This window comes from Pelodiscus sinensis, chromosome 3 (assembly GCF_049634645.1).
Source record: "Pelodiscus sinensis isolate JC-2024 chromosome 3, ASM4963464v1, whole genome shotgun sequence".
In the NCBI taxonomy this organism is placed as follows: Eukaryota; Metazoa; Chordata; order Testudines; family Trionychidae; genus Pelodiscus; species Pelodiscus sinensis.
In genome coordinates this window covers 17,520,061-17,545,078 of record NC_134713.1, presented here as the reverse complement: position 1 = coordinate 17,545,078, position 25,018 = coordinate 17,520,061, and the positions used below count along the sequence as shown (strand labels likewise).

The 25,018-nt window shown below is 40.0% G+C and overlaps 1 long non-coding RNA gene across 1 annotated transcript in view; it reads left to right on the top strand.

Annotated features, from left to right (window-relative positions):
- The first annotated feature begins 6,191 nt into the window (after nt 1–6,191).
- Nucleotides 6,192–25,018, top strand: part of LOC112547259 (uncharacterized) — a 36,817-nt gene continuing 17,990 nt past the window's right edge. The window contains exon 1 of the long non-coding RNA XR_003090997.2: nt 6,192–6,276. This is a non-coding gene — a long non-coding RNA (uncharacterized LOC112547259). The remainder of the gene's footprint in view (nt 6,277–25,018) is intronic.

Genomic DNA, 25,018 nt, shown 5'->3' with positions numbered 1-25,018 from the left:
TGATCATAGAAGAAATTTTCCAAGTACGGTAGACTTCCGATAATCTGGAACCTAGGGGACCTAGGTGGAGCCGGATTATCAGATATGCCGGAGTATCAGGAGGTACTATAAGCTGGTTATGTATATACTGTATACAGTATATACTGTATATAAAGTGTTCTTAACCCTTTTTATTGTACATACTGTATACAGTATACTGTAATGTTTTAGTTTTTTTAAACCTTGTTTACCCTTTTTGTTCAGTTCAGCTGCTGCTGCTGCTACCTTGTGACTCATTTTTTGCAGAAGCTCACTCACTAGGCTCTTGCCATTTTGATGCTTGACTATCAGGAGTGCCGGACTATTGGATGCTGGACTATTGGGGCTCGTCTACACTGGCCCCTTTTCCGGAAGGGGCATGTTAATTTCACAGGTCATAATAGGGAAATCCGCGGGGGATTTAAATATCCCCTGCGGCATTTAAATAAAAATGTCCGCCGCTTTTTTCCGGCTTTTAGAAAAGCCGGAAAAGAGCGTCTACACTGGCCCCGATCCTCCGGAAAAAAAGCCCTTTTCCGGAGGATCTTCAAAGTAGGAATAAGATCCTCCGGAAAAGGGCTTTTTTTCCAGAGGATCGGGGCCAGTGTAGACGCTCTTTTCCGGCTTTTCTAAAAGCCGGAAAAAAGCGGCGGACATTTTTATTTAAATGCCGCAGGGGATATTTAAATCCCCCGCGGATTTCCCTATTACGACCTGTGAAATTAACATGCCCCTTCCGGAAAAGGGGCCAATGTAGACGTAGCCTTGGAGTTTTACTGTACTCAACCAAAATATATAGAGAACAACAATGAAGCCTTTTCAGAGTGAACTGCTGGAGAGAAACTTATACTGCATCAAAAGTTAAAATACAATGCAAAATTGAACTACTTGAGATATATTAAATGGCTGCATATTTTACATACCAAACCACAAAGTATTTTATAAAACAATAGCAGCCTCTTCAACAAAACCCTATTAAAGGACCAAACCTGTCAAAAGAACACATTTTTATGTGCAGTGAGGGCTTGGATTTAGCAGATTCCTCTGTTGTATATTTTTGTGTGGTGGTTGCTAAGTAAAATATATATACTTTCAAATATTTGCTTACTTGTGGAATGGGAAATTTCCACAATTTACTGATTTAGGCACTGATTTTAATGTAATAAAAAAATCCAACCTAACCCAGGCAATACAATATCATTCAGTCTGTACAACAAAAGCCTTTGTTCATTTTAGTCCTTGTTCAGTTCCCAATCAGTTCAAACAGAGTCTTTCCATTGATTTCAATGAGAATTGAACTTTCAGTCCCTAGTGGAGCAATCTTCTGATTTATCCATTGACCAAAGTTCAGCCTAGGTCCAGGAGGACAATTCTGGAAGATGTATGACCTCTTCCTTATTTGTTTCTTTTTGATGTAGATTAATAACAGAAGAAATCAGTGATCAGAAAGTAGCACATTGGAGGAGCTCCACAAAGAATGTTAGATGTGGTGATGTTGAGCACCATGCCTAATGGTTTAGGCATGTAAAAAATCACTAGGAGTCCCGAAGCTATCATGTGCCAGCAACGCCTCTCTGCTGGTAATTCAACTAGAAAGAATCATTTACATTTTCCTAATGGAAAATCGAAACTTTTTATGGCATGTTTAGATTTTCCAGAAACTTCATTTTCCCTCCAGAAAATCATTTCAATGGGAAATTTTTGACTAGCTCCAATGACTAGTGGTTTTTGGGTACCTCAGATTTTGGTTGCTCAAATCGCAATATTTGGAGGTATTCAGTGCTTTTTGAAAATCAAGTCCCTTTAAAACAGCTTGATGTTGTCCACAGAGACACTAAGTTATCCAGAATCACTTGTCACTCTTGAAAATCTTGCCCTAATGTAATACAGTATAAATACAAAGCAATTATGCAGAGAAGGAAATTGTTTTGAAATGTAACATTTTATTTTAGCAACTTCCTAAACATAATGCAAGTGATCAGAGTTGATATACTGCATCAGTGTACCGATATTCATCTTAGAGACAGACCAGAGATTTCCATTTTATAGAGGTGCAACCTCTAATATTGAATGCTTATGTAGCAATTTTTACCAATAGATTCAAAGCAGTTTACAAAGGAAATCTCCCCTATTTTGGTCTTAGGAAAACTGAGCTATGGGAGAAGTAACTTGCCTAAGCTCACCCAGCAAGTTACTAGTATAAGTAGGAAGAGAACTTGGGTCTTCTCATTTTTGGTCAGGCTCCTACACCACACCATTTTCAAAGCAATATAAACTCTCCACTGTTCCTGCTTATTTATTCTGCCATGAAATTCTAAAGCTTAGGCCTGTCATTTACTATATATTCATCCAGAGCTTAGCACAATGGAGTATCTAACTGTTAGTGCAATATCCATATTAATGATAAATGATAATTTATCTTCATATGACTTAACACTGCGGTCCATGAAAGTGAATGTGGTGTCAAAACATACTATTATTGGACTACAAAATCAAGTAGTAAAAAGAAATCGGTGATGGAGACCTGAAACACACAGATTGGATCTGAATTTTTAATGGCCCCCAGGCTTCTGTGTGTTGGGTTCTGGAATGTTTGTGATCTCTTGTTGAGAAAAGCATTGTGATTCCCTTGTGTCAGAGTGCACACATCTTGTGTCATTGGATGTCTATTCATGTTATCCAGAACTGAAGCATTTGAAGTATAGGATAGTACGTTATACCTTTAATGTTTCCTTCTATTTTGATATTTCTAAACACTGTTGCGTGAATATACATGGTGCTTTTCCTGAGTATGCAAGTACACGGGGGACAAGGAAAGGGAAAGAGGGTATTTCTGGAATAGTTTCCTTACTTTAAACATTTTCTAAATGTGCTTACATTTGTTAGACTTGTCGGGATGTCTTTTGGCCCTGAGCACTTCAATGAACATCTCATTCTCTTCATCACTTTATTTACAGAGAAAGATGAGCTTGAAGCCATTTGGTACAGCTTTGTTGAAAAAGTTTTTCTTAAGTGATTGCTCCTTAACTGTTTGTTTTCATTTCTGCACAGAAGACTTACTGTATGTGAGATGCTGTGGTTGCCAAGCGGAGCACTGATTATCAAAGACAATGCAGTTATAGAAGTATAAATGTATATTTGTATGGACCTTGGCTATATTGCCTCTGGTGAAAGCTAAGTTAGTAATTTTCATAAGGTCAGCCACTGAATTGAACATCCTAAAGAAGAGAGAATAATTAATAGGACTGGTCCTGATTTTTGAGTGATGTACAGCACAGCACAGCAGAGGTGGATTCAGCTCTTTGATCCACGAATACTCAGCCCTGTCAGACATTAGAGCAGTAGGGACCTAATCTATACTCTACTGTTGACATACGCTTCATGCTAATGGGGATTCAGACATAGTAGTGCTTTGTTCATCACAATGCCAGCCACTGCTCCACACTCCCAGATGACGTCACCTCCTCCCCTTACTCTTTGTTTCACTTAGAATCTTCATGTGCAGTAGAGTCCTCTAGGGCAATCTCTGGCTTGTTTAAGTTAATTTCAAGCCATTTACATGGCCTGAGAGATAATTTGAAAACTCGTAATATGCTGAACATTATTGTCCTGGTAAAATATGTGTGGCAATGTTTTATGGAAAGTTATAAAATTCTATTGTATAGGACATGTTCCAAGTCTGGGGAAACAGCTTCACACTAGTTCCCTGTAGAAAAAAAGACCAGCCAACACCTGAAACAGGTGCCCACGATGTCATGTGGACTGTCACCTGGTTAAGCAACCATGCGTTGTCAGGAAGAAGTGTGTGAGTGAGAATGGTATATATGGGCAATGGAACACTTGTGGGTTCCCCCTCTCCCTTGCAAGAACACAGCTCAGAGAGCACCCAAAATATGCTGAGTTTGGTCCAGGATGGAGAGTCAAAAATGGGGGAAAAAGGTCAAGGTGTTTTTAATGGGATCACTTTATGCCAATGGGGACCCTATTGTAAATTCCTCCACCACTTTCCACAGAAAGGGGTAATTGAACCCAATATCTCATTCCTGAGGGTAAACAAGTATGCAAGGGTGCATATCGTGCATCTGTGTTGCTTCAGATAGGGTTACTATGTTGCTTGCCTGTATGCTGCTTTGGACTCTGCACAAGTGATTATTGATTGGCATGGCACAAAGTTCCTACAGTAGGGGAAGAAATGAAGCAGCTCTGTCAAGGAACCTGTCAAGTGCCTCCACGAAAGTGATCTTCTCTATGAAATCACATGAAATCTCAGTGCACATTAACAAATTTTTCCACAGGTTCCCACTGCTTAGCTATACAAGGGAAGTTTCAATCGACTGGGCCCTGTCTCCAACTCCCCTGAAGTATCCCTAGGGATCTTAGTGGTGGAGGTGGGGTCACCACAGAGGATGAGATCCAGCTAATTGTAGAAGTGGAAGGTCTTCAGTGCAGCACCAGAGTGACAGTTTGCCTCCCTTGCTTGCTGGTATGCCTGCCTCAACTCCTTGATCTTTGGATGGCATTGATGTGTGTCTTGTTTGGGGCCCTTCTCCAACATGCCACAAGAAATCTGATCATAGATACAAAAGTTTCTACAGCTGAAGCAGAGCTGAGACTGCATATCCTCCTCTCTCCACAGTCCCAGGGTACCAAACAACTCTGTTGTTCTCCAAGTGAGAAAGCATTTGCTGCATGGAACTGCCATGGTCAGCTGGGAAGATGCAAGATGAGCTGTCCACGCCAAGCAAACAGGAAATGGAATTTAAAAAACTCCCAGTCCTCCAAAGGGGGAGGAGCAGATGCCTGTGTACCTGGCAACAGGCAGTAGAGTCCAAACTGCTGACCAGTTCTGGGACACCTTCTGGGGGCCATTTACAGTGATATAATCAAGCACAGTGTCTATGCTAACACAGGCTGTGTCTAGACTACACCTCTCTGTCAACAGAGAGATGTAGATTAGGCACGTCAAAATTGCTAATGAAGCAGGGATTTAAATATCTGTCAAAAATAAACCCTTTTTTGGCAGAACCTGTAAACCTCATTTTTTGAGGAATACAGGATCTGTCGAAAAAGAGTTTATTTTTGACAGATCCGCATCTAGACTGCTGATTTTTTTTCGAAAAAGTTCCGTTTTGGGAAAAAAGCAGGTGCCACCTTTATGCTAATGAAGGCCAGGATATTTAAATCCCTGCTTCATTAGCAATTTTGATGTGCTTGATTTGCATCCCTCTGTCGACAGAGGGATGCAGTTTAGACATAGCCACTGTGTTGAGCTAATGTCACAAAAAGCTCTATGCCTCTTTTCAAGGCATAAGAGTTAAATTGACAGAGGCCACACTACAGTGAGTCTACACCTCCATTGTTTTGTTGTGAAAGCTGACTTTTGTTGACAAAACAGTGCTGTGTAGGCAAGGCCTCCACTTGATATAATAGTATTGGCATAATTGCCTGTGTTGGCACACTTAGGTCTTGTCTGCATTAGAAAGCATTTTCTGATCAACCCTCGTTCTGGTGATGCAGCTTGTGTAGCCAAAAGTTATTCTGATAGTATAGTTTATATCAGTTACCCAAATGAAATAAGTCCTTTTGCTAGGATAACTGCATCTATATGAAGGCTTTTCAGGCAAACTATATAGGTTAAGGAGATGACATTTATTTTCTATATTCCTAACCAATGTTACTGTGCCAAAAGGTATAGACAAGACCTTATTCTGATATAGAAATATGGTTGTGTGTTTGCTTTTTTGCTTAACCTACATCATTTGGGAAGAGGTTAAATTAAACTAGAATAACCCTTGTATACTGCAATATGCGTGTCATTCAGGGAATATACCATTATAATGATATCTTTATACCTATATTGATATAACTGGTAAAACTCCACCATGTAGACAAGCCCTATTTTATAATATACTAGGGTCTAAATGCTGTTGAAAAACTCATAATTTTTACCTTTAACACCTGATTAGGTGCTAAATGACTTTTTAGGAGGGCTATCTGTAGGAATATGGCTCAAGTTTAGCACCTAATTATCACTTTGCAGTGTCCTCTAGCTGAATAAATGAGAACTGCAGTGTGTAGAAGTCTCAATGATTTTTTAAAACATCTATTTATTACGTAGATTTCTTTGTTTTTTCCTAGTACTTTTAAACAGAAAGTTTGGTTGTGTGTTTTAGGTAAGCATGGGCCTTTTGGGAGAACAGAGACACAGATCCAGCCAGAAGAATGTTACACAAAAGGACACAAAGAACACGACATAGGGTAAATCACTTCAACTCTCTGTGTCTTCTGTTCATCATCAGTAGAATGAGGATAAATATACTCACTACAGATGACAAATAATAGAAACGATTTGGGCATTATCATTAAGTTAGGTGTAAGATGAGTGGATGAAGCAAGCAATGACACTAGACAAGGAGGAGGCTGGACTATATGAAATAAGGTTCTTGTTTCTCAAGCTTACCCATCATGTTAACTCTTTTCCAGCCTGTTGTGGGTGCATAGTCATCTCTGCAGTCTGTGAAAGAAGTAGATTTTAGTGGATATATTATCAGATATCTTGCTTTCATGTTTACATTCTGCTGAAGAAAGAAGATTCTTTCCAAAGTGTTGCTGTTATCTGCAGCATTGCTAACATCTGTTCCTGTTGGTGATTATGCTTTAGCACAGACCTGGGCAAAATACGATCCAGACAGACTCCCCCGCTTGTCCCGCAGCCCCACACACTGCTCAAAAACAGTTGCGGGGTGCTTTCTCCTGGAGTTCGGAGGGGAGGAGAGAAGATTCAGATGCTGCTCCCGCCCCCCAGCACAATCCGATTGACCAGTTTCTGGACAGACACTGGCCAATGGGAGCTTCCTGTTTGAATATCAGGCTTCCAGAAAGCACAGCCCAATTGCTTACTCCTATTTGTAGAGATTAGGGGAGGAGTATCCTGCGAAGGAAGACCAGCAGTCATTGGAAGGAGTGTGTAGTTCTCACTGTTATTTACTGAGTAAAATTACCTCTTTTTCTTTGCAAAATATAAGCAAACAAACTTGATAGAAATACAGATTTTTACTAAATGTGTTACACCAGTGGTCAGAGAGTATTATTTGCTGTTATGAAAAAAGCAAAATAATAGCCTATACAGAGTTAAAGGGAGAGATGAAGATTTAGTTAAATCAATCAGCAATACTTCTGAGTAAACAAATCTGAAAATATAATGCCAAGATAAGGCAACAAAGCTGATTTCCAGTTAGGCTAATTAGAGACCCAATTTTCATTTAGGCCAATATTTGACAGCATTAGAAAAAAGGTGATGTCAAAGAACTACTGTTCTTGCAACTGAAAAGGAAACCATTTCATATAATTGTGTAGCCCAAAGTAGAGGTAATTCTTTCAGACATTGCTGCTTTTATTTTTGTAACGAGTCAGTAAATTGTCTCAGTACCTTGGATCAGAGGAAGTTAGGTTCAAATTCTGTCAGAGGAGTAATGGCTACAAAATAGTTCAATGTTGATTTTGCAATTTGTGGGTAGTTTTGGTGAGAGAGGCATTTTTACAAGAATGCTCTCCTGATATGCTGTAATTAATGAATACTCAAGTGTCCAAAGGGTGGGCCGGAAGGCCAAGATGGCAGCTGACTTTAACAAGGGGAGAAGCAAAGGAAGGCAAAATTCATAATTAATGTTAGGATATAAGTTCATATAAAGTGTCAGGAAATGTTGCATCACGTTTCTATGTAATGTTAAAGGCATTCTGTTCTGAAGTTCAACTTTGGAGGGGTTGAGTGAGGAAAAGGAAAAGTCTCATATACCAAAATATCTGATTCTTATTACTTTATGCAACAAGGACTATGTTACTCAAGTCAGAACTTTGATAGGACTAGTTTTTCTTCTAATTTCATGTTTTAGATTTTGGTAATTTATTGGAGGATAAGAAAACACATTTATATTGAAAACTTTCACTTAATTACTTAATTGAGTTGCTCAGTGTACATGGACTCTGTCACCAGGGGCTTCCATTCAAAATTAGAATGACAATTCTGAAAAGATTTGTCAGTTTGGTATCTGAGCTTCTATCAACCGGGGTATGTCTAGACTGCATCCCTCTGTCGGCATAGGGATACAGATTAGGCAGGTCGACATTTCAAACGAGGCAGGGATTTAAATATCGGCAGGAGGCATAAGGGATCTGTCGAAAAAGGTTTTCTTTCTCGACAGATACCCCTGTAGACTGCCGCTTTTTGCCGACAAAGTGCTGAGTCGGCAAAATGTGGTGGCCATTTTTATGCAAATTAGGCACTCGATATTTAAATCCCTGTCTCATTTGCAATGTCGACCTGCCTAATCTGCATCCCTCTGCCGACAGATGGATGCAGTATAGACATACCCTCAGAGTCAGGAATGGGTATGTTTTGTTCACAGTGAAAGGGAAGAATGAGTGTGGTCCCTCAGGTATAAGTTATGGATCCAGTTCTGTTCAACACATTCATAATTGATTTAGATAATGGCATAGAAAGTACACCTATAACATTTGCAAATGACCCCAACTGGGAGGGCTTTCAGGTGCTTTGGAGGATAGATTTAAAATGGTCTACCTAAGAGAAATAGTTTGAGGTAATTAGGATGAAATTCAATAATGATAAATGCAAAGTAATGCACTTAGGAAGGAATATTAGTTGCATACACACAAAATGGAAATGAGTGCCTAGGAAGAGGTACTGTGAGAAGGGTACTCTCTCTTGGGGTATGTCTACACAGCAACATTATTTCAAAATAACTAGAGTTATTTCAAAATAACTTAGTCCATGTCTACACAGCAGACAGTTATTTCAAAATAACGTGGAAATACTGTCAAGCTGGAGGACTGCTTATTCTGACTCCTGTAACCCTCATTGTATGAGGAGTAAGGGAAGTTAGAGGAAGAACACTCTATTTTGAAATAAGTGCTGTGTAGATGCTCCCAATTTCGAAATAAGCTATTTTGAAATAAGCTACACAATTGACATCACTCAAAATAAGATATGCAAACTGAGCTAAGTCCTGCTGTGTAGATGCACTATTGGAGGTTATAGTGGATCACAGACTACATATGAGTCAACAGTGTAACACTGTTGCAAAAAAACCCCAAAACATTATTATGGGATGTATAGGTAGGAGTGTTGTAAGCAACAAACAATAAATATTGTTTTTCACTCTAATATGAACTGATTAGGCCTGAACAGGAGTGTCACATTTCAGGAAAGATGTGGACAAATTGGAGACTGTTTAGCGAATCCAGTAAAAAAAAAAAAGGATGAAAGGTCTAGAAAACATGACCTATAGATGAGGGAAGATTGAAAAATCTGGGTTTGTTTAGTCTGGAGAAGAGAAGACTGAGCAAGGTCATGATAACTGTTTTTAAGTACATAAAAAAGATTATTATAAGGAGGACGAAGATAAATTGTTCACAGTTTAACCACTGAGGATTGGCCAAGAACCAAAGGGCATAAAATGCAGTAAGGGAAGCTTAAGTTGGACATTAGAAAAAACTTCCTGTCAGGGTAATTCATATGATATATAATCAGCTTAATGCCTGGTCTACACCATGGATAGAGACTTAACACAGTAGTAGATTGTACTTCTTTAGTTCCCCTCCCATTGTTGCTCTTGGTGATGGAGCTGCACCCACTTCTCAAGGAAATACTCCAGTGTAAATAAGGCCTAAAAGAAAAGGGAAAGTTCCTACCCTGTCCCCACAGCCTAGAGAACATGAATATTAGTCTCTAGACTCTAGCTAATTCCCCATTGTGATTTTGATGACTGATGGTGGGCCAGATTCATCTGTGATGTAGCTCCATTGCCGCCACTTGAATTTTACTGGGAATAATGTTTGCTTGAAAAGGCTGCAAAGAATGGGAACAGGCAACGTGTTGATAATTGTTTTCAATTTGTGATTAGTATGCCATGAGAAATATCCTTTCTTTTTCTTGTTACATTGGCTTGTGTTGTGCTAAGTGATTCTTTCATGGACAATCCTTTCTCAACCACCAGCAAGACCAATGACAGTTAAAACAACAGAGAAGTCATAGAGATTTGAGTGGTGAGTGGCTCACTGTTTTGTTATGGTTGTGGCTAATTACTCTTCAAGCTCTGCTACTTCATAGGGATTTCACTGTGAGGGTCTCTAAACAGAAATCTGTTAGTTTTGGCAACCTCTGGTCCTCTGTGAAACATTCATCAGTGTCTTTTTCTGCTGTTTCAAAGGCAACACTTACATGTAATGGTTTTGCTGTGAAACAAAACAGAAAATGTGCATTATGGTGCTGAAAACTCATTTCATAGAGTTGTTACAGGTTTCTTGGACAGATGCCCTTTATTTAATTAATCGTTCTGCATTTTGTTTTTGCATTTTCCTATAGCATTTTATTATCCTCAGAAGGACCTGCTCCCCAGGGCTGCTATAGGGAACGTTCTGCTGGATTTAAACTGTGGTGCCTTACACCTGGTGTATTTCCATGATTTCTTCATGATTAGCAGTGTGGCGTGCAGACCCACTGTGAAGGATCAGACGATCTGTTTTCTTTTCCCTTGAGGTGAACCGCATTTGCTTGCATAAGAAAGCAAATCTCCATAGTGGACCTGAAAACAGCCTACTGCTTTGGAGAGGGCTCTAACAGGCATTGATATAAACTCTTGACCCCTGCTAATGTGATCCTATTGCCATGAAGTTTTCTTTTTTAGACATTTATTTATTAGACATGTATTTATTATATAAGTAGGTGATGCCAGCATGCTCAGTTGGGTTAAAGCTTTGGGTTAAAGATTTATTTTCCCCCAAATGTAATTATACCCCCAAAGAAATGAACACAGTGAAAAATCTCATTCCATTCCTTTCGATGGACGGAGCCTGTGCCATCTATACCATGTAGACAAAGATTCAAGAGACTGGGAAATATTTTTACAGCTTAATTGTATCACAATTGAACTGTTCAATCATTTCCCGGGCAGAGGAGCACTTTGCAGTAGTGATGAAATTTGTCTTCTGTAGAGCAACAGACGGACGTTTTGTTCAAGCTGGGATGTATGCAGATACCTCATGGTCTGCATACGTCTAAACAAACTGCTTTGAACACTGATTTGTGGATATTAATGCCTCATTCATGGCTGCGTGTAATGGCTGTCGTGTTACACCAGATCTGCTACATAAATCAGATGTGCATTTTGACAGCTTGGCTAGAAGTCAAATATGTTTACCTCACAGATGCATTAGAATATTCTACCAGTTTCCAGGGGGAAAAAATCCTCAAAAATTAGCAATAGCTGTTCCTGTGTAACCTCTATGTTTGGATGAACTATCGTTAAATGAAAATATGTTCCAAAATGATCTTTTCACTACCATTTATTCTTCTATAATTTGAATGGTTAAAAATTAAGTAGGCAATACTTTTTTATTTTCATCTCCTCAGGATCTAAGCAGAATTATGTGATACACAATCTACTTAATAGCAGGCTTAAGTTCCATTAATGCACCTTGTGCTATCTGCATATCGCCATACAATCAAGGATGAAGGTCTAGAAGCCTGGAGATTGTGGGCAAATGCTATCATGCCCTAATTTGCACCTCTGCACATTCTCATGTGTATAAGTTGTACGAAAACAATATAAAAGCTACAGCATGGTAGTTTCCAAAGTTCTCTTATCTCAGCTGTGAGATCTGAAATACTTAGTGCTTGAGGAGCCAAACTAAGCAATCAACATTACCCAGAAAAGCCACAGGTGTGAATTCATTGGTTCATTTACTATAGGAGAATTCATACTTAAACACTGGGACAGAGGGACAATGTTCAGCTTGTGTGTGTGTGTGTGTATAATTCTCATCGCAAATAATTAGTCATGAACATAGAGTTGATAACAGGCTAACAGAAAAAGCATCCTGATTAGTTAATTAATCTCACAGTGATTTAATATCATGTGTTGCAAAGAGCTGCAAGAGACAGGTGAAAGACTCACTGAAGACTTGTGAGCTGTAGTCTGGGTATCATTGTGCTTGATCAAGCCCTGGCCTCCAAAACTCTCATACCTGATTCCCCTCCTAAGGGTTTATCACCAAAAAAATTCAGAGGGGCAGATGAGGAGGAAGGGGTGAGAACAAGGATATTGCTGTTGCTAATTAACTTTAGATTGGGCCTTCCTCATCATGATATTAGCTTAAAAATCATTGGGTTCTTTTTTCCCTTCTGTTGTAGCATTTAGGCTATGTCTACACTGGCATGATTTTGCACAGATACTTTTAACGCAAGAGTTTTTGCGTTAAAAGTATTTGTGCAAGAGAGCGTCTACACTGGCATATGCCTTTGCGCAAGACATGTGCTTTTGCGCAAAAGCATCCATGCCCGTGTAGACACTCTCTTGCGCAAGAAAGCTCCGATGGCTATTTTAGCCATCGGGCTTTCTTACGCAATAAATTCATGTTGCCTATCTACACTGGCCTCTTGTGAGAGAACACTTGTGCAAGAGGGCTTTTTCCTGAGAGGGAGCATCATAGTTCTTGTGCAAGAAGCACTGATTTCTTACAGTAGAACGTCAGTGTTCTTGCGCAAGAACTCCCTGCCAGTGTAGACAGGTGGCAAGTTTTTGCGCAAATGCTTTTGCGCAAAATCTTGTCAATGTATAGACAGCCTTAGGGTTCAAGTGTTCAGGCCTTTCTTTGCAACTAGAAGGCTAGATTCTTAAAGGCAGTTAGGCCCCTAACTCCCAGCGATTTGTTTTTTGTTAAATGAAAGCTGAGATTCTCATGTAATTGCATGACTCCAGGGGCTGAGGCTTTAGGAAAAGCAAAAGAGGTAGAAAGACCTGAGATAATATTGGAAAAAGCTTGCCGTCAAGTGGCAGAAGGGTTGGAGAAGTGCAGTGGGGTGGATTAAGGAGCAGGTCTACAGTGTGGCTAGGAATGAGACGAAGGGAGGGGCTGAGAGGGGTTAGGCCTAGGACACATGGGCAAAGGATGGAGGTTCAACACTGACTTGAAATATATGTACAATTTTCTGTCTAAATTGCAAATTTTGACATTTCACAATTCAAAAGGTTTCAACCAGCTCTAAGATTGGTTGAAAACTAGAAAGAAAGGAAAAATGTTGTGGGGGAAAAAGTACAACTTTTTTCCTGAATGTTCCCTTCATCCCACACACACAGGCTACGTCTACACTGGCCCCTTTTCCGGAAGGGGCATGTAAATTTCACGAGTCGTCGTAGGGAAATCCGCGGGGGATTTAAATATCCCCCGCGGCATTTAAATAAAAATGTCCGCCGCTTTTTTCCGGCTTTTAAGAAAGCCGGAAAAGAGCGTCTAGACTGGCCCCGATCCTCCGGAAAAAGTGCCCTTTTCCGGAGGCTCTTATTCTTACTTCAAAGTAAGATTCAAATTTAAAGATTCAAATTTAATTTGAACTAACGGAGCGCTTAGTTCGAACTAGGTAATCCTCATTCCACGAGGATTAAGCCTAGTTCGAACTAGCTAGTTTGAATTAAGGGGTGTGTAGCCCCTTAATTCGAACTAGTGGGAGGCTAGCCCTCCTCAGGTTTCCCTGGTGGCCACTCTGGCCAATACCAGGGAAACTCGTCTGCCCCCCTCCCGGCCCCGGACGCCTTAAAGGGGCACGGGGTTGGCTACGGTGCCCGTGCCAGGTGCAAGCCTACCAGCACCCAGCCAGCAGACCCTGCACCTGGCATGGCTCGAGCCACAAACCCGATGCCCCCCAGCCCTCCCCCTCTTCCCGGGACCAGGCTGGCGGCTCCCGGGAGCTTGCCCGGGACCGCAACAGGCGGGCACCCACCTTGGCTAGTGCGGACATCGTGGACCTCGTCCCCGATCTCAGCACTAGGCACAGGAAAGTGGCCGGCTAGGGCAGGAGAGCTGCCAGCCTGGCCACCCAGGAGCAGGTGTGCAAGAGAATCAAGGGGGTCCACTGAGACCCCCGACCCTGAACCCTGACCTTACAATGGCCGTCCTGGGTCAGACCAAAGGTCCATCTAGCCCAGTAGCCTGTCTGCCGACAGCGGCCAACCCTAGGGACCCTGGAGGGGATGGACCGAAGACAGTGACTAAGCCATTTGTCTCGTGCCATCCCTCTCCAGCCTTCCACAAACCTTGGGCAGGGACACCACTCCTCCCCCCTGGCTAATACCACTCCATGGACCCAACCTCCATGTCTTGATCTCTCTTCCCTTTAAACTCTGTTCTAGTTCTAGCCTTCACAGCCTCCTGCACCAAGGAGTTCCACAGGTTGACTCTTTGCTTTGTGAAGAACAACTTTGTTTCTAGTTTGAAGCTTGCTACCCATTCCTTTCCTTTGGTGTCCTCTAGTCCTTCTTTATGGGAACTAATGAAGAACTTTTCTGTATGCACCGTCTCCACCCAACTCCTGCTTTTAGAGACCTCTATCCTGTCCCCCCTCCGTCTCCTCTTTTCTAAGCTGAAAAGTCCCTGTCTCTTTAGCCTCTCTTCATATGGGACCTGTTCCTAACCCCTGATCATTTTAGTTGCCCTCCCCTCTCCCAGCCTCTCTCTTCCCCTCTCCCACCTCCTTTTCCCAGTCTCCCCCAGTTTTGTTCAATAAAGACAGATTCCATTTTGGAAGACACGTTATCTTTATTTTGTACATCAAGAAGAGGGGCTAGGGAAGGGTAAGTGGAAGGAGGCATGGGGCACGAGCCCCCATGGGGAGGACTGGGCTGGCTCTGCAGGCTTCTGGGGGTGGAAGGTCTCCTGCAGCCCCCCAATTGCCCCCTCTCCCCAGATGGCAGCCTGCGGCAAGTGCAGCCGAGTGCTGTGATGTGCCCAGTGTGGGTAGTCCGGGCACTCCAAGACAGGACTGCTTTGCAAGCGGGGCACCCCTGAGAACTGTCTGTCCAGGGTGGGGGTCGGGACCCTTTAAGCACAGCCCTCGGCTAGCCTGAGACAGCAGATCCACGCTCTAAGTCCTCCTCTGATGCCCTGCCGGCACTGCTTCCGGCCATCCTTAAGCCCGGTTCAGGGTCCACTTAATGTGGACATGCTAGTTCGAATTAGCAAAATGCTAATTCTAACTAGTTTTTTAGTCTGGATCCATTAGTTCGAATTAGCTTAGTTCGAATTAACTAATTTGAACTAAGTTAGTTCGAATTAACCTTTTAGTGTAGATATACCCAAAGATACTGTATGGACTGTTAAAAAATAACAAATATGTGTTGAAAGCAGTGACTTTAGCATTTCCTGTACAGATAAACCTTGTTTTTCCCCACTCATGATCATGTCGTCTGAAAAGGTGGGTTTTGTCCACAAAAGTTCAAGATACTCTATATATAATCTATCATGTTAGTCTCAAAGGGCATGTCTAACCTGGGAACTTATTTTGAAATAACTCCTTTTATTTTGAAATAGCAAGGTAAGCATCCACACTACAAAGCCTGTTACTTTAAAAACTCCTGCTTGTGAAGAGGAATAAGCTTATTTTGAAATAGCTATTTTGGAAGTTATTATTTCAAAATAAACTTTTTTGAAATAAGCTGGTAGTGTAGACATAGCCTAACGTGCCACAGGGCTACTTCCTGATTTTTCAAATATTTCAGATTCATCTGCTGTTATCACACTAGAGATCCCCTGAAAACAAACTGTCTGTCCCATGAAAAATTTAGAAATTTGGGGATGAAAAGGGTTGTGGTTTTTTTTCAAAAAAAAAAAAGGAAAAACTTTGTTTTTGATCAGTTGAGACATTTAGTTTTTATCCATTCAAAATATTTAGTTTGTATTTTTACCTTTTTGAATCTCTGAAATGTTTTATAAATTCTGACAATGTCTAAATGGAATATTTTTTAGAATTGCTGTTTCCAATTATTTTTCACAATGACAATTTTTTAGTTTCTTCAAAATGACATTTTCCAACAGAAACCTGTTTTGATTATTTTTTTTCTTTTGGCCAGCTCTACTGCACTGGAATATTTTTACAGTGGCATTGGGGAATATTAACTATATAATGGCACCTATTATCAGTAACTTCACAGAAAACCCACAAAATTGTACTTGTTCTCCTTCCGAAAAGAAGAAAAAAAAATTGCACAGTACCGCTGTGCCTAGAGTAGTGAGGTGGGCGCAGCAACTTTAAGGTATAGAAGCACTGGCAAGCAAGATTTCTGCTGTGCCACTCACTGTCTATTAAAGAACAAGCAACATACATTGCACTAGCAAAAGAAATCTCACTCTCGAACATAACTTTGAAAATCAAAATGATGTGAGTCAGATATGGAATCACAGCTGTCTATGGAAACCTATAAAATCCAGGCCCTGTGACTTGGGGGATTCGTTTGAAAACAACTGACTTATGTTTCTTTCTCTCTGAATGACAACATAAACTGAAAACACAGACTGTGGCCACTTTAAAGGCTGTCTGGTTCTCTTGTGCCTTGCCAGTTCTTGTAAAAGCGGGGCTTGTGTTATGAATAGCATATCCCACTCTCTAGATCTCAGGGTCGAATAAGCAGATTTTTTTTTAAAAAACTGACTCGATCAGCAAGGGGTGGCTTCCCTCTGTGCTGAGAGTAAGGCAGATCTTAACACAGGCTGACTTTTGACCTGCCCCCGAATTTATGAGGTCTTTTTGGAACATATTACTTGTGTTTGAAACTGAACTGAGGAGAGAGGATGAGCAAATATATTTACTTAACATCTAGCTACTAAAAGCTTCAAGAGGAGGCTGGAGGCTAGATCAAGGCAGGGAATGGTGAGCATACAAAAATCTTTCTGTCTGGCTATGATCACTTCTGAACATGAAGATGGTCAACTCTGAGCTTAGTTGCATTTGTAAAGCTCATTTCAGGGTCATGTAACCCAATAACATTGTTCTGTTTTACAGTGCTATAAGGGGGAACAGTATTTGGCCAGAAGGAAAAGCTTCTCCTGGGGAAACCTTGTTTTACAATCTAATGAAACACTGTAAGGAATGGATTGCTGTAATAAAAGGGAAAGTGTGAGAATGGCTCCAACTGTTTGGCAAATTCTGATTTTAACTTTATTCCTCTTGGCAGCCCCCCCTCCCCGTTGCTGAGGCGTTTCACCGACAATACCAACATGTATAAAGCTCAGACTCAAGGACTTGTGGCACATTAGCTGGTTTTACTGAAGGTTAGACTGAATTCTTCAGGCCACATTTACTTTGAATGCAGTGTTGACCCTCTCCTTAGCAGACCAAAGGACTCAGTTGCCGTGTTCACTGCCAGCAGGGATTGTTTGCTGTTGGTATAGCAAGTCATCCCTCTGAATTAGTCTTGAGCATGTCAGTGCCTTTGAAACAGCATGTCTCTGACTGAAGCCCTGAGGATGGCGGAAGATCGCTAGGAAAGGAAGCAGGCCCGCAGAGGCAAAGAGAGCTTTCATTAGGATTCTGCCAATGATTTTGTGTCATTATTTGTAATAGAGCTAATGCCTTCTCTCCATGGAAATAGATAAGAATTAGATGTTTTTTGGAATTCTGGCTCCTTCATACTTGGTTACCTCGATAGAAAAACCATGTGTAAGCAGGTAGGCAGGCACACGGTATAATAATCATTTGTTATGATCTTTTTTTTCAAGGAAAGCAGAAACACACACTAAACTTATCAATTGAATTCCAACTCATTCCAAACAATGATCAGATATCTTTCCAAATCCAGTTTTGGGGCTGGAATGAGGAATGAGAAAATGGGGTTAAAGGGATAGTGCCTCACAAATCTTCAGACTAGATGATCACACTGTTTCCTTTTGGCCTTAAAACCTATGACCCTATTTTCTGAATTGCATTGTGTAGCTCCAAGAAATGTTGAAATGCTTCAGGAAATGAATGTGATGATTCAGCAGGTTGCACACTTTCTGCTGTGTTAACACTCAACAAATATTCTTGCATTTGCAATGGTGCTTTTCTGTCTTAAAATTAGATGGACAATGAAAACCATCATTACAGGTACATGGGAAATAATCAGTCTTGCAAGAATTGTCAGCATTTTTTTCCTGTCCTAAAATGAAAACTCAAAATCCCAATCTCATTTGGGGAACATCAGTTGGGATCAATCAAAACTTTTCATTTAAATAATTTAGAAACTTTAGATTTCAGCCTTTTAATTTTAAAAGCTTTTTGGTACAAATTACCTAAAATTTCAGAAAAAAGTTGATGTCTATCAAAAAAGGAACTTTGTTTAAAAAATATTGTAAAAATAGAATGATTACATAATTTCAAAAAACTTTTTATCGGTTGTTTTTTGAATGAGGAGCTTTGTCAAAACTGATCCTTGCCCACAAAGAGTTTTGATTTTGACACAGCAACATTTTCAGATTTAAAAAAAGTATTTTTTTAGGAAAATTCAAACACCTCTAGACCTGACCTCTAGTCATCATTTGCAAACTGTTCTAAAAAATAGTTCATTAACCTCTGTGTTCTTGGCCAATTTCTGGATGCATAATTAAGTGTTGGCTACTCTGTAGCTTTAATTGGCTATAGTACTCTTCTTTATTTCCTGGCCTAAACTTTTGTGAAGTGTTGCTTTGGACAGTAGTTTTCAGATGAAATTTACAAACTGCTTTGTTTTAGGATGAAAAACTGTATAAATACATGTTATTTCTATTGTCTCTGCATAAATTGGAGATGGTAGAGAAATGTTTTTGTAAGGTTCAATTTTGCAAAGTTTGAGGCAGGAATTTGTAAGCACAAGCAAGCCATATTACCTTCTATATGCTCCTGGTTTCTGCATCTAATGAGAACTTCTTTGCTGTAGAATTTGCCACTGTGTAATTGAAGTGTCTGCCTCTAACAAGGAATTTATTTCTACCAGGCACCAGTGTTTCCATGCATGCCAAACTGGCAGCTTCTTTTGTTACTTCGAAGTGGTTAGAAATTCCTTCAGGAATTCTTTCAGACATGTAGAACTAAGCCTACTATTTGGTTACATTGAATTGTATCTTCTTAGGGTACAGACAGTAAAACAATGTTATTTCAACAGCTCAGTTCTTATTTTATTATTTACAGTATTGTAGTACCCATTCATTGTTGTGATAGTATGGGAGTAGGTGTTGTACAAACACAGAGACACAGTCCTTAGCTCAAGGAGCCCATTACTTAAAAAGACAAAGAAACAAAGAAGAGGGAATGTCAAAACATAAAAGCAAATAATCAGGGTGGTGATAAATACATGCCATGTTAATGTAAATAAATAGTCTATTCAGTATAGTTTGATAGTTTTTATAAACAGAAGTTGTTTCTCCTGTCACTGCATAACAATATTATTTTTACTGGTTACAATACAAAATTTCTTTCTTATGCCAGAGCCTCTTTTTGATACGACTCCACACAGAGACAGAAGCCCGTAGCATTCAGATGTCACAGTGATGGGCAGCGTGTAAGAACTAGACTGAATTGTACAAATACAAACTCTATTTAAGCGTCCTCCCTTAGCATGCCCAGAAGTAGTCTCACTCCATCCCACCTTGGCAATCATGTCCACACAGGGATCAAATCTCTGAATGCTTTTTCCTGGCAGATAAGGAGCCAATTCTTCTTCCATAATAGAGACTCAGGGCTTTCCTACACCATAGGGGAGATCAATCGCAACTTCAGCTATGTGGATAGCATATCTAAAGTCAACATACTTAGACCCACTTATCATGATATCTTCATAGAAGTGTGCCAACAGGAGATGCTCTATTGGTGACTCCCCTGTGCTTCTCCTTGAGGTGGGGTACTGGAGCCCACGGGTGTGTCTAGACTACAGGGTTTTGTCGACAAAAGTGGACTTTTGTCGACAAAACTATACCTGCATCCACACTGCCTTTGAGTTATGTTGACATAACGTCAACAAAACTCAGCAGTTTTGTCGACGTATGTAAACCTCATTCTACGAGGAATAACACCTTTTGTTGAGAGTTCTGTCAATAGAAGGCATTATTGCATCTACACTGTCCTTTGCATCCACACTGTTATGTCAACAAAGCGGCTTGCTTTGTCGACAGAACTGGCTGCAGTCTAGACGCTCTTTGTTGACAGAAGCTTTGTCGACAGTATCTGTTGACAAAACTTCTGTCGACAAAACCCTGTAGTCTAGACATACCCCATGTGAGAGCAATCAGCAGTTGATTTATTTAATCTACATTAAACTTGATAAATTGCCCCTCCCTGGATAGAATGCTGCCTCGCCTATCCTGCCTGTAGTGTAGACAAGCCCTCTGATAGCCAGATAAGTTATACGACTCCCAGCATTGGCCCCAGTGTTGAGTAATTGAGGATTCTCAGTGATTCTACAGGCAGCTATTGGGAGGCTGCTATAAATTAAAGCAAGCTTCAAAGCTCCTCTAAATTATAGTAGAAGCTGTATCAAGCATCTTTGCTATCCCTGTTCTGTATGTACCATCTCTCAGGAGACAGTGCAGAATCTGCTTCTATTGGAACAGGTTGGTGTTTCCTCACAGACCTTTCTGGGGCACAGGTACGGGATAGAACAATTTTGGCTAATTACAGTTGAGGAAAATGTATAAGGTTTACAATCATTCCCTTTCTTTTCTCTTTTTCTCTGGGCAGGATACATTGATAGGAAAAGAATTCTGATGGTTTTGGCTGTCAGCTTCCTAACCACCAATTTTCATGAAAGTCTCCCAAAACGGAGCCATCTCACAGTAACCATTGAAGCTGTTGAATACTGAAATGGCTCATAAGGACATTAAACATGTGACAGCTAATCATATCTAGTGGGGCTTGGGACTAGTTAAGTAACTAAGTAAATAAAAAGTACCTCAGTGGTGACACATGTTACTAGTTGCAGTTAGAAATCCAAAAATTAAATCATGACATAAATGCACTGTTAAAAATACTCCTCCCCCCCAAAAAAATCTGCACATTTCTTGACACCATATGGCCATTTCTAGTATTAAAGGGTTCGGAAGTGTTGTTTATAGACATTGCACAACCATGAATGCCAAAAATAATAATCCTATTAAACTTAGTCCAAATAACCTATAACGAGATTCAAAATGATATGTTAAATACACATACTAATAGTGAAACTCAAATTGTTTTAGAAATAGCATAGGGAGAACATTAGCCTATTTTGATTCTAATAATTACTTGCTTCCTGTGTTCCAAATCTATTCAATATGTTTTTTTGTAAGAACAAATATTTGTTCTGCTAATTGTTCTGCAATTCTCATTGTTATTTTAAAGGACTGAAGAGCTACATAAGACCAGCGGTTGTTCATTAGTGTAAGATCTGGTTGTTTTTTTACTTTAATCATCTTACAGTATTTGAAGAAATTAGGTTCTCTAATACCTCTGTCCTTTGTCCAGATTTAACTTGTCTGTATTTCGTATGCCATTATGCAGCCACTTCTCAAGTAATCTCTGCCAGACTAAACATAGTCTTTCCTCATAGGACATTCCATCCAAACCCCAAATAAGTATTGTAGGAGCTCTCTTGATTGTTTATAGAATATGGATTCCCACTTTTACAAGCGAGGTAACCATTTATAGTCTACATGTTAATTCTTTCATGCCCATTAAGAGACTATGATATCATAATATCAGCTTTTAAGAAACTATCAACTTATTTACAGAAAAATGTAATAGATCTAGAAAGAAAACATGGGACTTAAATACATAAGTATTTTTAAAATATAATCATAAAAGACGATGCATGGGAAAAATACACTGCTTAACTCTGCTTTCACTAAAACTCCTATTGTCTTCCTATTGGGGTATCAGAACTAGGCCAACATGGACTACTCGACTAAATCCCACCCTAATATGTCCATTGCAGTGCCTTAGACCTATTGCTACTAAGTCTGTTATGAGTTTGGTGCTGAGGGAGAGGGATAATGTGCTTCCATACAAATGCAATCTGGTGTCAGTCAACCAGTAGTAGGGATGTAAGCAGGTAACCATTTAAACGCTTAACTGATAATCATGAGCTTATTGGTTTCCATAATGGTTACGCACCAGTGCCTGGCCCCACCCTGGGGAGCTGACTGCCACCCTGCGCTGCTGGCTCTGTATCAGAGACTTCAGTGCAGGGCAGCAACTGGCTCCCCAGGAGTGGGGCCAGCCGGCAGGAATCAGGCTGGCAGGCGGGAGTTGGCTTAAAAACTGGCTTCCGGCATGCACCGGCCTCCCTTTCTGTGCTGCTCGCTCTGTACTGGGAAGCCTGCAGCGTGTAACCATGTAACCGCAAAGATTTTTAACTGTTATACAATTATCTTATTAACCATTTTTTAACATCTCCACCCAGTAGCCCTGACAGCCCCAGGGAACCATTTCACGCGAAAGCAGGGGTGAAGCAAGACAAACTATCAGTTTCCCCACACCATGAGAAGGCAACAAAGATAAGATTGTGTGTGGAATGGTGTACGTGTAGGGGGAGCTATTTGGGACCTAAGGCTGTGTCTACACTGCAGAGCTTAACTCAACATAAGCTACGCAAATTGAGCTATGTCAATTGTGTAGCTTATTTCGAAATAGGGAATGTCTACACAGCACATATTTCGAACTAGAGCACTCTTCCTCTGATTTCCCTTACTCCTCGTACAACGAGGGTTACAGGAGTCAGAGTAAGAAGTCCTCCGGCTTGACAGAATTTTGACACTATTTTGAAATAACTGCCTGCTCTATAGATGTGGACTAAGTTATTTCGGAATAGTGCTAGTTATTTTGAAATAGTGTTGCGGTGTAGACGTACCCTAAGAATGAGAAATTTGGAAAAGAATGTAACTTGAGGATATTGTACCCTTTCTTAAATGAGAAGACTGAGTTTATAGAGAGGTTTAGCATGACTTACTCAAGGTCCCAGAATGATCCGGAAGCAGATATAACACAATTATCCCACTTTCATTACTAGGTTACATTCTGATTTTATTCCCTCACAAATATATTTATAAGTAAACTTGACTTTTCTGAAGCCTGTTGTAAATGTTGCACAAGATATTTATGACTATATTGCCTTCCTAACTTTGCTGAAGTATAAAAGTGAATAAAGGCTAAGAAAAGTTGAAAGATAACAAGATCATCTACAGCAATCTGCCTCCCTTGAAAATGTCCCTGGATTTTTTTTATTAACAGAATTGTGTGTAATTCTTCTCACAAATATCCAATTGTCCTGGGTACACTGATACAGATGGGATTTCTGAATACAAATACAACCTGACTGCATACCAGCGAAGCAAAACTCAGTTGCTTGGAGAGTCTATTGGTGAACTCTTTAAGTCTCTCTAATCACATATGTGGTGACACCGAAGGGGGCTCTTTACTTTTTTTAGTTCTCATCTGTCCCTGATACTCCATTCATTACAAAAGCCGTTCCTTTGCAAAAGTGATAGTGTAGCTATTTTCTAATACTGCTCTAAACGTTTCACTCTTTACAGGGGTGAGGGCTGGGAACCTAATGATTATTGATAATTTCCTTATTGACAGCAGAGCAAATAGTGCGTGACAAGTCACAAAGACACTCAACAGTACAAATTATTAGGGACCTTAATATTGTTGCTTGCAAAATCTGTGTCTGCTTTTTTTACTCATAGGTGCATATATGTTCCCTCTTTTTACTCTCTAAAAGCCTACAGTTTATGTTTAAATAATTGAATGTTGCACTCTTTGGAGTAGGGACTATGTTTTCCTGTGAGTTTGAATGGCACTTAGTATATCAGAGGCTACTGTGATCCAAATTCCAGCCATGTTAATTGCTCTTAACTTTCCAAATGACAGATGTAATTCTGAATTCACATAATTCCTCTTTAAATCTATCAATATCACATGTGATGTGAGAATCTATAGGGGTACAAGGTTATTATATCTATATTTAATTAGATGGCAAGCAGATAGGAAATGGGACTGCCTCATTCTGCTTTATGCACACAGAACCCAGCATGTTATTGGCATTTCACAAAAAAGTAGCAAACCTAGATGTTTTCTGATGCTTGTATGGAAATATCTAAGCACAGTGGGGAATAAAATAAAAAATACAATGTGCAAGTTTCCAAATATTATGATGTGCTCAAATACCTCCTCCAGAGGCATCCATGGGATGTCAGACTCACCTCCTTCCCCGCCACCCCCTGCAAACATGATCAGACACAATGGTAATTGAAGGCTGAAACTTTATAGGGAAATGCTTTTCTGTAAGAGATTCCGTTCTTGTCTCTGTGTGGTAGTGCAACATGGCTACATTCTTGGAAATGCAGACATTCCAGTGGGCTTTCTAAACAAGCATGACATGCTAGACTTATGGGGCAGTAGTGAAGAGGTGTTTTACCCCATGTGCCTGAAACTGCACCAGCTAACTTATCTCACTAGTTCTGTAGCACACATAGCATGAGAGATCATCAGGTGTTTGTAGACTCCAGTTATCTCTTAGATTATAATAACAGGACAGGTTTTCAAGTGTGTGTTAAAGACACTCATGAACTTTTGTGCATCCCTGGCTTACATATCTGATTTGCACACACAAATGGTTGAAATTTGAAATATTCTACAAATTGGAAAATGTTTTTAGGATGTCTGTTTTTCTTATCATCATTCTAGGAAATATCTCCAAATTAGTAAAAACATTAAATGTGGCAGACACACTGCTTAAGGATATATGCACACGAAGTTCACACACATAAAAAAACACACAAAAACTGCGAAATCTTAGGGTAGGATAACTTTACCCTGGGATTTTTATTTGTGTTTAAACATGTGTTAGTTAATGTATGTTGTGTCTAATTTAGTGAGCAGTTTTATAATATCCTCCGCTCACCACCACTCTAATATCTGAGACATTTTTCATATAAAATCATTAGCAATAGCAAAATTCATGGTGGACTTCATATACTCTTGATACTTTTCCTGTAAGGGTAAGAACTCTGCTTGGAATAGTTATCTTTTAAAATTCACATTAATCAATTTCTTCTCCCCTCTCCCCCAGTTGATAGGGTTTAATGAGTAAAAAGGAGCATGAGGGTTGAGAGTATCCCTAATTATCATGACAGGAAATTCTAGTGTCATCACTATACTCATGTT